Source organism: Montipora foliosa, chromosome 7, assembly GCF_036669935.1.
Source record: "Montipora foliosa isolate CH-2021 chromosome 7, ASM3666993v2, whole genome shotgun sequence".
NCBI lineage: Eukaryota > Metazoa > Cnidaria > Anthozoa > Scleractinia > Acroporidae > Montipora > Montipora foliosa.
Window position 1 is genome coordinate 9,951,787 of NC_090875.1, and position 10,000 is coordinate 9,961,786.

Sequence of the window (10,000 nt, forward strand, 5' to 3'; positions counted from 1 at the left end):
AGCGTCATCAAATATACAGCTAAAAAAAATCCCTGGACTTCTCCTTTTTCTGGACTTTTAAAAGGCCTTTGATGCTCTTGAATGGTCTTTTATTAACAAAACCCTTCAACATTTTGGCTTTGGTCCCTCGCTGTCAAGTTGGGTCAGGCTCTTTTATTGTAAAATTGAAAGCTTCGTATTAAGGTGGCTTACTACAGTTTCCGGAGAAAAAGATCAAGGTTTTGGAATCTGTGAAATTAAAGCAACAGGATGTCTCTTCTGAAGTGTTAGTCACTGCAATTGATGTAAAATGTAATTTTACCGAACAAATAAATGCTAATCAGGGGAAAATGCTAAACATAGTGACCGAGCTCCTGGAGGGGGGACTGGAAACTAGACACTCCAAAGGCTTTTTTCTCGAAAATCAGCCATACAACTCCACCTCAAAATTTCAGGAAACATAACAAGAACCAATACGGACCTACACAACAAAAATTCGATTTTTGACTTTTTCATTAATTATGAAAAAAACTGCCTTGCAGATTTTTTTTTTACTTTGTAAGGATGTTCTTTGGTAATTAACGGTGAAACAGACAAAATTTTAGGTGTGGTAGTACGGGTCAGTTTCCCGTAAAAGACACGTTTCCAGTTCGTTCCCAGGTCCTCTAATCGTACACGGTCTTCCCGTTTCGTGCCCCTTTAACTTCCAAAACGGTAATTTGAAGCAGCAATGGTCTCATATAGGGGTTTTTATTTGTTATCAGAATATTGATGCAAAAAAAAAAATAATAATAATTAAATTTGCACATTTATGGTATACACCTCTTGAACCCTTATAAAACTGTAGTAAGCCACCGTAAACAATGGCTGGACGAACAATTTTGTTTTTTTATCTAAGCCGAGGAGTCAGACAAGGATGCCCTCTATTGCCTTACATTTTCATGCTCTCTGTAGAAATACTCGCTGAAGCCATACGAAATAAGAGCGAAATTAGAGGTATTAAGATACAGGATACTGAATTTAAATTAAGTCAATATGCAGACGATACGACGCTCATTTTAGATGGATCCGAACAATCTTTCTTCGTCTTCGCTTTCTTTGATAGAAGCTTTTGGTAAAATATCTGGCCTCAGATTGAATGACAAGAAAACAGGAGTTCTTTGGATAGGGTCTAAAACAAACAGCAGTCAAAAATTTTGCCCCGAAATGAATTTTAAATGGCAAAAGGAAGAAGTTAAGGCACTGGCCGTGTGTTTCGCAACGGATCAGGATACGGTAATATCTTTAAACTACAACGAAAAGCTTACGAAAGTTAGATCTATCTTAGGATGTTGGAACTTTCGAAGACTTAGCTTATTAGGGAAAATTGTTGTTTTGAAGAGCCTAGTAGCATCTCAACTTGTAAACGTACTCACACCGTTGCAAAGTAAGCACATGCAGTTAAAGAGATTAATAGGATGTTTTTTAAATTCTTATGGAATGATAAAGGCGATAAAATTAAACGCAAGGTTATGATCAATGTTTATTCTGAAGGTGGACTCAAAATGATCGATATTACAGCTTTTAACAAATTCCTTAATTAAAGCTACCTGGATTTAAAAATATCTGAATACAGAAAACTGCAGCAAATGGAAAGTTTTCTTTTTTTTTTTTTTTTGTCTTTTTTTTTTTATCTAGAACTCGCAAAATATGGAGGCTACGCAGTCTTTATTCCGCAGCATTTGTTCTGGGGATGTGAAAAAACTAGAATGTTTTGGAATGACCTCTCCATATGGCTGCAGGCGTGCCACATGCTATCAAAAGAGAACCACTTAGGAATGGAAACGGCCTTAGGCCTGAAACCAAACGACTCCAATTTTAAACTCCAAATTTTTTTTTTTTTGCCTAATGGCTAAGCACTACATCTGGATTTGCCGTTCGAAAGAACGGTACCCAACCCAAAACAACTTCTTGCTTTTTCTGAAACAGACGCACCAATTGGAAAACAACACAACAAGAAATTCAAAGAAATGGAAGCCATTTCTGTCGCAGCTGGAATGAGTCTCTTAAACCCTAAACCTTGAATCTATAAATTTTGATTCCCCTGTTTTAAAACTATAGCAATAAATGTAACCCCAAAGGAAAAAAATAGTTTATGAAGTGCTGAAAATTTGTGAATAATTCATTTATCTTTTTCTATTATTTTTACTTGTTTGTCATGCTAGAAAAGATGCAATTTAATGCAATTAGTGCTTGGTAGTGCTGTAATTCATGTCACGTTCGTCTTGCAATACTTATTGTATTATTTACTGTAGTCTATAATTTTTTTATAGTGTAACTGTGCGTATTTAAAAAATAAAATCATTTACAAAAAAAAATTATTCGGAGGACTTTGCATCAACTGCTTCCGTGGTCAAGTGGACTAAGGAGTAGCAGTCATACTGTGTATGTTATCACCCATCTTGATGTGTTTAAAATTCGATGGAAAGTATCACGAATCATGATGTATATTTATCTGGAAACTTGATGTACCTTTTCCGTCACGCATTGTTATCATAGTTGTTTTTATTATTGTGAGTTTACTTGTGTAATATTAGCTTTTTAAAGTATTGTAAGTTTACTCTTAATTGTAATTTTAGCTTTTTAGCCTTTCTATTTCGTTTTTAATCTTGTCCTGCGCATTTGAACATTTTATGGAATTTGCGCATTATAAATGTCCTATTATTATTATTATTATTATTATTATTATTATTATTATTATTATTATTATTATGTATATATTGCTAAAGAATCTTGCGCTAAATACATCAGATAATCTTAATGTAAGTGTAGCATCGTTTAACATGTAAATATGACCTTTGATATTTATATGGCGATTTTGATGTATGTATAACATTCACCAATGCACATGTACAACCGCTTGATATATGTATGTCATGATTCTTATTGTGTAAATAGCACATCTAAACGTTTTGTCCCTTTTTTAACAAGCATAAGTTTACCGAGGGATCAGACATCAAGCACTTTGTTACATATTTAGATTTTTCCTTAAAGAATCGCTGCATCACATCCGGAGTGGACAACAACTGCGGAATTGTATCCCGGACGGGATACATTTCAATTTGATCAGGGGCACTTGACCTAGAATCAACCAATCACAGTGCTCGTTTAGTTGTGTGAAAGTCTAGGTGTATAACAATAATATTTATTTGTAAAACGCACAACGTACGTTTTCCCATGCGCTAATACCGCCAACAACAAAATTGATATTAATAATGAAAAAATACATATTGAGAAATTAATGTTAAAATCGTTAAGCAATAAAAAATCTAATGTAAGTAATAAGAGCAAAACATGCTAATCTGAGCGTTTTAATTTGAAATACCTGCAATGGTTCACAGAAATTTGAAAACTATTAATGAACTATCAAATCAGAGAAGTAGGTTTTCAGATTCTTCTTGACTATGTTATGTGAATTTGTTTGCCTCCGTTTGAGGGGTATTTTTTACAGCTTGGGTGCTGCAACAAGAAACGCTCTGTCACCAAGAGTAACCAAATACTTGATATTCGGAGGTTCCAGTAATAACCTTTGTTCAATCTAATACTGTACGTGGATTTAGGCTTTACAGTTGTACGATCACATATCTACTTAGGAACGAGTCTACGATGAATTGGTTTGAATGCAAATATAATTATCTTAAAGTCGATGTGGAACTCAATGGGAAGCTCGTGTAGTTCATATAAACAAAGGGTGATATGGTAGACCATAGAATAGAGCCGTTCCTGTGATCTATCCAGCTTGAAATAAAAGCATAGACGAGTGTTTCTACTGTGTCTTGACTAAGATATTTTTTGATACGCGATAAGCTATAGCGGAGCTCAGGCGTGCGAAGCGCGCCTGCCGCGCACTATGGGAAAGATTTTTTGGGAAATCTATCCATGCCAGTTGACAGCTATGGTTATGACGTCACGTACGTCCACTCGTCCGTCCGTACAGATTGTCGGGTTGGGGAGGCAGAACAGCCTCTGGAGACGGGAGTGTTCGAGCAATTTTTCTTGGCGGAAAATCGCGTGGCAAGCAAAGGACTATTGTGTCTGCGCGTACGCAAGCCATTGAAGCTCGAACACAGTGGCGCCATTTTGTTTTGCAGGTTGTGTTGTAGGGTATTTATAATTAAAGATCGGCGCTTTAGAAACACAGTTAAAGAGATATTGAAAGAAAGTTTATTAATTCAACAACAGTTCTATCGCTGAAAGCTTTTGCAGAATTTGCTGTTGCTTCGATTGGCGGGATTTGGAGATCAAAGTCTGAACAAAATGGGTTTTTCTTTTTCATGTGAAGCACAGCAGAGTGACGGGGCTTCCTCTTTCAATCAATGTGGTTAATAGAGGAATCAGTTAAACGAGGTAAGTTTCAAGGATTGGAAGTTGTGTTTGTGTTATTGCAGAATCATTTGATGAAAGCGTTTCTTAGTTTCAGAGGCAATATATAATTGAGGCTAAATCTTCACTTGAGAGGGTTTTTTATTTACAAATTGAGATTCAGTTTGCTCAAAAGTTTTACCCCTCCCCCAAGTTTAAATTTGAATGGTCAACGTTTTTATTCCTTCCTTTTTTCAGTGGTATACAGTTACGGGCCTTTAGAAATGTGCAGCGTTGAAGATCAACGTTGTCTTCGTCCGCGCTATTAGAGTATTCGCATTAGACGAATTATGGCATACTTTCCTAGACTTGGATCTCTGCAATCCTTGGTCATTTCGGTTTGTGCCCCTTGCATAACACAGGTAATTTGTTGAAAGTTTCGCTGCTGTAAATGCTCTACTTTGAACGAAATTATTTTTGTACTTTTGTACGACTTTTTTCTGTTTCATGTTACTGTTTAGTTGCAATGGTTTCTCTTAACGAAGGGTAAATTCGTGAAGAAAATGATTCAGGCTTTTTGAAATATCTTTCCCCACCCTTAAAATGCCTTCACAACAATAGTCATTCATCCTGCTTTCGCCAGAAAGCTCTCTTATGAGCTAAAAAAAAAATGTGCGCTCTTTAGTTCAAGCAATTTACAGGGTAGGCAGCTTTCGTTTTCGTTATTAAACTGCAAACCAAATGATCCCTTTCATTCCGTGTGCTCGGTACAACCAATTTATTTAAGGAGTAGAGATTTTCGTTTCTCAATGTTTTGTTTTTAATCTTGTGTTTAAATTGACCAACTGAGGAGCAATCAAAACAATAAAAAATGGGAATTCGTGTCCCTTCAATTTCTTGATATTTTGGCAGTCCGTCCAAGGGAACTGTTGACAAAAAAAGTTTTCAATTTTGGCTTGGATTTGCAGGTTGCATGCTTTAATTTATGAAAATCTCAAGTAAAATAAAATAAGGCCTCGAATGCTGCAAAGGCCCTTTATTCAGTGGGGCTTGGTTTTATGAATTATGTGGTAGAGAAAAGTTGTGTATGCCACAGCACACATGTACAGAGCACAGTTTGTTGATCATCAAGATTTTATAAGACCCACAACAGGGTTTTTCTGAATGTGCACACAAAAACTAATTACTGCGAGTGTTTTTCATTGGATATTCATGAAATACACTCACTGAGTCCCTATATGAGGTTATAAGTAGAGGTGAGTGTTGCCCCAGTGAGAACACATGTTTATCTACACCGGTAGTGCTTTGTTGTAGTGACGTCTGTTCAGACATGTATTCTGAGCCATGATCAGAAGTACTCTGCGAATTATTATTTAGTTTGAAGGTTAGGCTGTTAATTGAAAGGACAAGTGGAATGTAGTTGCTTAGAAGAATGAAAAGAGTTCCATATTGCATGTCTTAAATTTGAAGAATTTCCTCATCACAGTTTCTCGAAAAGTGTCCAGTATGCATAAACAAGTTCTTTTATAAACATAATTCTCCATGGCTTAGGTTAATCAGTAAGCTTGCTATTTCGAAAAAAGTGTTTCGTTTATAGAATTAAAAATGAGAATGAAAAGAACTGACAGCATGTTCTCTGCTGTTTAGAGAGATGTGCAGTGGCTCAACAGTTGGAACAATGGACAGACTTGATGGCTAAGAGGTCAAGTTTTGAGGAAAGGTGTTACCTTGAGAACCAGTAACGAATGAAGATAAACGGACAGATTGGTTATGTGAAACAGCCATATTTGAAGCTTTTGAAGTTCTGGATTACGATTGGAATCTTAAACACTCATAGATAATTTATTTGTTTGCAGTAAAATTTACAGATGTGCTGAATTCATCAGGCTCATACAAATGGGATTCTTTGTTGCTTATAAATTCAATGTACACTTAAGATTTCACTGGCTGGAGTCCCATCCTACATAATAAAATGTTGCATGTCATAGTCTTAGTAAGGTGAACAGCAAGTTGATATGAAAAAAAAAAAACTCGTGATCATTAAGTTTTTGATATCCATTTATTGTGAATACGGTTGTTGACCATTTCCTCATATCTTACGTGTATACTTCCGAAGGACTAACCAAATTTAAATTATATTTTAGTTCTATACTTGTAGAGGTTTAAAAAGCTTGGGGCTTGATATTAAAAAAAGAATATTCTTTTGTGTGTCACTCTTAATATCGCTTTGTTCCCTGGGCCTGGTCTAGTCAGAACTTACTAATTTTCTGTTGTCATTTTGTAATTAATTTTCAACTTGAATAGTCTGATTCTTTGGAAATGAACACAGAGAACGGAGAACTAAATTTGCTTGTAGGTGATAAGATCACTCTTACAGATTGAGAGAGGTGTACAAGGTTCAAGATGGCAGCTTGTTCAAGTACAACATGGGAATCATAGACCTTGCTATGCCCTTAGACAGTGGTTATTTATTTCAGGTTCACAGATTTAGTTCCCTAGGCATTTGGGGATGTTCTTAACCTTAACCAGCTATCTTGCTCTAGTTCCCTGAAGCTAACACCACGTAAGCAAAGCAATTTTCAAATGGGAGGTTCTCCATGCAATACACGAAACCAAGAAGAAGACTTTCAATGGTATGCATGGACGAATACACGTGATAATCTGACTCACTCTCTGTCAGAAGATTCAAACCTTCCACAATTTTCAAAAATCTTTCCGTGGTAAAATTACCAACTCTCTATTTTCTGACTGTATACTCAGACCATAATTTGGCCAAGTGCAAAATTAGCCCGTCGTTCACGCTCGTTCACGTTCATGCCAACAAACTTGAAACCAAAAAAAGGCAAGCTACCGTAAACTTTGGGTGTGAACATTTATTTTCATAATGGAGCTGAAATTCTCGATATTTTAACACATTTCAAAGAAGAACGCCCAACAAAGCAGAATAGAGTACGGTGAGAGGTAAACATGTAGGTTGGAATCAAAACGAACGCGGTAAAATGTCTGTCCAGTTTGCTTATGTGTGTTTGAATGAAGATAAACGACACGAACTCGAAACTAACTTTTCGCCTCGGAGACCGCCATTATTTTGGTTGCTGCTAATGGCGACCCAGCGGATACGCTCATAAAAGATCTCAAAGTTGCGCACGCGCAGACAGAATACCCCTCTGCTCCCGTGGCAGCGTTGCATTTAGCAACCCGCGTATTTCTGGCGGGAAATCACACTAGTGACGAGCAACGGGATAAAGAGCAGGAAAGTCGAAGAAAAGCGAAAGAGCATGAGACAAGAGGCGACAAAATTTGAGAAATTTAAGTGAAGAAAGCCTCAAGAGAACCCTAGGAAGGAGAAGGAGAGAAATTTTTGAATGAAAATCACCGTAAAGCAGAGAGAGAGAGAGAGAGAGAGAGAGAGAGAGAGAGAGAGAGAGAGAGAGAGAGAGAGAGAGAGAGAGAGAGAGAGAGAGAGAGAGAGAGAGAGAGAGAGAGAGAGAGAGAGAGAGAGAGAGAGAGAGAGAGAGAGAGAGAGAGAGAGAGAGAGAGAGAGCATTTATTTACAACGGTTAGCTTTCAGGTATAACGTTTTCCTTCTTAACATATGCCTCGCTGCCTCACATATTTTGTAAAACTCACTACAAAACGAAGAAGGCCTGAAAACGTTGGCAATTCCGTGTTAACAGATATTGTTACATATTTCAACCATCATATTTATAGGCTTTTTGTGTGAAATGGATGTCCAGTCGTGAACTGCTTTGTTTAACTGTCAAATTGCAATCGAGTAAGCGAATTTACTACGCTTTAGGTTGACTTTTAAATTAGTAAGATTTTTGCTGTTTTTCTAAACTGAAGCGAGGGGGAGTAAAGATTGACAGTCGAGCGGAAAATGTTGTCAAGGAGATTACTGTGCATGTAAATTCATTTTAAGTTGTTGATTAAAATTGCTGGTTATTCTTTGCAAGGCTTGTTTGTCTACTGCTGTCAGCTCAGAGGTGTTTGATCTGTTTGATCACTGTAAACTGTATACAGTAAAAATGACGATTAATTTTGCACTTTATGAAGAAGCATAATTATTTCCATGTACACTATATTGATTTCTGGGGTTAGACAGGAGAGCTCCGCTTTTAGGTTTGGCTAAATCTCTATATGGTAGATGACAATATGGAAATAATATACAGTTTGTGCAGGTTACAGAGCTGATGCAGATGTACAGAGTTTATGCAGATTTTAAGAAACTTAAAAGACGCTTAGCCACAGTTTTCCTAATGGAAATTGAACTTGTACCTGATTAATTACATTTGTGGACATAAGTTTCTGTTCGAAAACAAGAAAATGTACTTAGAAATTTCTTGGTTTTCTGTCAAACCTGAGGAACTTGAGCAGTGGCAAAGGAAGCGCGCACAAGAGCGGAGCTCCATAGCTAGGAAAATTTCGTAAACTAGTCATCCGATAAATTTTGGTTGTGACGTCAGCGGACGCCCGTACACTCTTTGTGGGGGAAAGGGAAGGGAAGGGAATCAGGTGTTAGCCCGTCAGGGGAAAAGGTATGTTATATTTCCTTGGCGGGAAATGTGCAACCCGCGTTTTTCTTGGCGGGAAATCTATGGGCATTGTCGTCGCGTTCAAAAACGTTTTTACTTTAGGAACTTGTGACATTTGAGAAACTTAAGCGAGGACAGCCTCTAGAGAAGCCAAAGAAGGAGAAGAAGAAAAAAAATTCAGTGAACAACACTGTAAAGCTGAGAGAAATAGAGCGAGAGACCAAACACTAATTTACAATGGATGGCTTCCAGGTAATGTTTTCCATCTTAATGCATGCCTCGCTGCCTCAAATATTTTGTAAAACTCGCAAAAAAAACGAAGAAGGCCTGAAATCGTTTGAATTTCCGTGTTGACAGATATTCTGGCATATTGCAACAATCACACACCAAGTCGCCATTCAAGCTTACAGCAGCCATCATTGGCGAGTTTTGTGGTCATCATTGTCTATTTCGTCAGACATATCATAACCGAACTCTTGACGCCGTTTAAATTTAAGGTGGGCAGACAAGAGGGGTCACGTTGCAGGGACATGTTGCAACGACATGTTGCAGAGACAAAAAACGTGTGTAGTGCACAATGAGGCGACATGTAGCAGGGATGTGCAGCGGGGACATGTAGCAGAGACAAAATTACAACATGTGCCGCACACATATGAAAGTGTTGCGGGTACATGTTTCAGCGATATGTTGCAGCGACATGTCCCATCGTGTGAACCGATACTTTTCTAATTGTGGAACACCAGTTTGGGAGTGATTTTGTCCCCTGATGTGTCCCATGAAGTCACTGAAACATATCCCTGAAACATGTACCCAAAACATTTTCATGTGTGTGCAAATGTCGCGATTTTGTCCCTGCCACTTGCCCCCGCTACACGATCCTAATGCGTGTCGCCTTAGTGTGTACTTCACACCTTTTTGTCGCTGGAACATGTCGCTTCAACGTGTCCCTGCAACAGGACCCCTATTGTCTGCCTATCTGTATATTGGATTGCAGTACATTTATGTGCAACGAATGCACCTGCCAGAAATGTTTGGGACAGTTTAGGTTCTTTATAATGAAGGGGTAGTTTCTAAAGAAACTGTGGTGCTGCGTCGGTGGGGAAGTAGTATACAAAAATTTGGTTTTATCAACGGAGTTGATAATG